Source organism: Tachypleus tridentatus, chromosome 6 (assembly GCF_004210375.1).
Source record: "Tachypleus tridentatus isolate NWPU-2018 chromosome 6, ASM421037v1, whole genome shotgun sequence".
NCBI classification, from domain to species: Eukaryota; Metazoa; Arthropoda; class Merostomata; order Xiphosura; family Limulidae; genus Tachypleus; species Tachypleus tridentatus.
The window spans coordinates 163065809-163069628 of record NC_134830.1 but is presented as its reverse complement, the minus strand read 5'-3'; the positions used below and the strand labels follow the sequence as shown (position 1 = coordinate 163069628).

General features: G+C 28.1%; 1 long non-coding RNA gene across 1 annotated transcript; it reads left to right on the top strand.

Moving 5' to 3' along the window:
* Positions 1 to 1075: 1075 nt before the first annotated feature.
* On the top strand, positions 1076 to 3491 carry LOC143251523 (uncharacterized). Its single transcript, XR_013028620.1, has 2 exons — positions 1076 to 1233; positions 3019 to 3491. It is a non-coding gene; the product is annotated as an uncharacterized LOC143251523 (long non-coding RNA).
* The last annotated feature ends 329 nt before the right edge of the window (positions 3492 to 3820 follow it).

Genomic DNA, 3820 nt, shown 5'->3' with positions numbered 1-3820 from the left:
TTGCACTTGAAAACAAATCTCTCAAAATCTAAGATTGCCCGAGCAATTAGAAGGTAAATTACAGTCATAGATTATTGTGACCATTGGTCTTCTTTAATGTAATACATTTAACCAGGAACGATACCACAGACCAGCAAAAATATATATGGTTGTGAATAACAGGTGTACCTCAAAAGTCAAAACATTAATGTAACTTAAGATAAAAAAGCTTCCGCATTTACTTGAAAGGATTAAATCGAAAACTAAGTAGCATTTACAGATAGTTCTTCAAAAGTAATTAAAACACAACTCTTCAACCTTAATAGAAACATCTGATTTTATTTTTTAAGATGTCGAGGTTTAGATTGATTTGGTACTTGTTTTACTGAGGTCAACTCTACTATACTTGTTTTAAAATGACTAATAGTTACAAAATTGTCGCAAGTCTCATCTTTTACGGTCGAATCTTCAATAATACAGAAAAAAAAGTTCTCAAATCTTATATTTACTGTATAGCTATAAATATAATATTGTTTATTTAGCAAGTTTTATACATTATTTGAAGTTATTCACGATTCAAAGTAACATTAAAATGTTCTTCTATTTTTAACTTGAATATATACATATTTGCACTTTTTAAGGCTAAACAAAAATATCACTATTTGCATTTCAACGTCTAATGAATAAACCTAATCACTTGTTACTACACGTAAAATTTCAACAGAAAACTTTATAGTGACACTAAAAGAGTTTTCGTCAAATTTGAGGTATTATTGTACTTGTTATAATGTGTTATTAAAAGAGATGATTTTTTTTATCGTGGAGAAGTTGTTTGTAGTATTCCATTACTTGAAAATACTGGAAGGTGTACTGGCTATAACATAACGCTTTTATTGTAGATTATATATGCTATGTTATTTTCACATATTTTTGCCGTTGCTATAAGTGTCAGACTGTTTGAAAGACTTCATCGATATATCATTAAATGAGCCCCACCCATGTGGGCTTAGAATACATACCTCTCCGCTAGGCGGCAGTATAGTCACACATACCCAGTATCTTATACTACGGAGGAGTATGAAAGAGCAGAATCTGTGAGCGTGGTTTTCTTATCAGTTTGCGTAGGTTCGTCTTGTTTCTCAGTTGGAATCGTGATGAATTGTGAGTTGTCACGATTGTTTGAAGAGTAGAGGACGGACCTCTTCCATCGGCGGCATTCAGAGGAAGCCTTCAGAGTTACCTCAAAAGTCTATAGTAAGCAGTTAGATCTCACAATAAGCTTGATAACGAACAATTTAGATAATCATTGATAATGTTAAACTAAAATAATATACTGTGTAACTGAACATAGAACAAAGTTGTTGTAACTTAATTCTTATTGTTGGATATTTTAAAACACAGGAAGTGGACGTTTTTGTAGAATTTATTACACACTGAAAAGTCAAAATCACCAATAACATAAATATATATATATGTGTGGGTATGTGTGGGGAGGATGTGTGTGTCTGCTAACCTAAATACAGTGTTGAAAGAAAATCCGTTCTTCAGAAATTAAGTTATATCGTACACAAGCTATAGTGTGACTGTGAGAGATATTAATTTTAGTAAAATCAAAGCTGACATTCTGGGTTTCTAGCAGTGGTATTACACTAAATAACACATTTTTTTTATATTAACTATAGTCAATTATTTGAAAGCATAATTGAAAACAAAATCGGATTTCTTAAATATCACTATCTTTAAAATTAACTCTTAATGTAATTATGGGTATTTACATCAGTGTTATAATTTATTTAATAATAAATATTCAAAAGGAAATTTTATATCATGAGTACGTTTTATTGTAGTACTTCAAAAATCAAATATTAAACAAGTTTTTAGACATAATATATAATCATTTTTCTTATTTTAACTTCGAACATCATTACAGTTTTACCTTAACTTTAAAACTATAAAAAGTAATACAATAATCTACCTTTTTCAGCTTTTGAAAGGAAAGTTGTTTGTCTATCAATATCACAAATGTGCCTTGAAGAATCATAAGGTATCCTGTCGATAGATATTAATTTTAAATTCCATAAACAATTTGCTCATTCCTTTAAATACTGTAAATATCAAATTCCTTTTTCAAGAAAAGTATGCTCAAATAATTAATAAAGATGTTTTACTATATTTTTATTAATAGATTGAAAAATGAATACAATAAAATTATTGAAAGAACAAACACTAGTTTTACTTGAAACAAATGATAGAAAACAAAGTTGTCAATAAAGTATTTACCAAACATAGAAACAGGATAAATTTATATGCATTATTATTAACATAGTTATTGGAGATAAGTTAGATATAGACACTAAGTTGAATAAATACTTAATCTCTCTTAAAAATGAAAGACAATAGAAAGCCATGCATCTTATTGTGATAATTTGAAACGTTTAACACTGAAAAATAAGCCAGAAAGTACACTATTGTTTGATTATACTAGTGTAACAAAAAGTGTAAAACCCATCAACATACATTGTTATATGTTTTAAAATCTAGAAGTTTTTGATATTCAACCCGTCATTATCAGTCCAAAATTTAAAAATTATTTTCTTTATATATCATTTTGTAGAACCTCAATCTTTAATGATTCAAATGAAAGTTCCCCCTTTGTAATATTTAGTTGTTATTATTCAAATTTCAGATCTGACAAAATTTATCCTAACACTTTGAGAAAACTTAGAAAAGAGACTTAAAGGGGCTATAACTTGAGATTTTTAAAGTACATGAATACTATGGTAATTCCTGATAATTGAATGATTGACACTTTGATCTTTATGTTAAATAAAAAGAAAAAGAAGGGGTCAATAGAGGATCAGAAAACTATAAATCTGTTTATTTGACTTCTGTTGTTAAAATGTATTGTCAAAAGCCATTTAGGAAAGCATTTGGAAAGATGGCATTTAAACAATTCTCTATTTTGTTATGTTTTTTTGTAGTTTCTTTATCAGCTTGTTGCTTTTTTTTTCCATAGTTTTTTTTGTTTTGTTTTTTCAGAAATGGTACTCCAGATATTGTGTATCATGACTTTCCAAAGTCTAAGACAGAAGAATTATTTTGAATACAATGAGATTGATGGGGAAGTGGAGAAGTTGATAAAAAGTTGACTTAATTATAGAAAGCAAAATGTAGGTGTTTAATTCTCTGAATAGGAGATTGTGAGTAGCCTGTTATGGAACTTCTGTAATAATTACTTATTTCAATCATGTAGGTAGCTTCTCCGACAGTAGTGTTTTCATATTTTCTGGTTACACACTAAGATGCTATAATTGCTGATTTGTTTAATAATGTGTTGTTTTTTTCTCATTCAAAGGGATATTACATTTTAGCAATTGGACAAAGACATAGAAAATTATTTGTATTGTATTTCAAAGAGATAGAGTAATCTACTTAATGTATAAATATTTGAAGAGAACTTGTTATATTAAAAGGTCATTGGTGTTATGAAAAATAAAAGGTTTTATTGGAAATGTTGATGGGAAAAACAAATCTTCAACCAGCTAGTTACTAAAAGTGGTACCTAGTTTCAGTAATTTAAGATTAAAATTGTGTACTTATTTCTTCCTGGAGAATAGAATCATTTGAAGGAATTTAATTTAGGTATTTAAATTGTTTAGGAATTTGGTTAGAGTAAATAAAGTTGTTTTTACCAGTGGAATGGGAAGATTATATAAACTTAAGTCTTGAAAGCTTAAATGCAGACATATTCATAAACAAAATTATTTTCTTGGTTAGTGTTATAAACATGAAGAATAGTTTGCCTGGTGATATAGTTTCATTATCATTACAAAAGATAGCA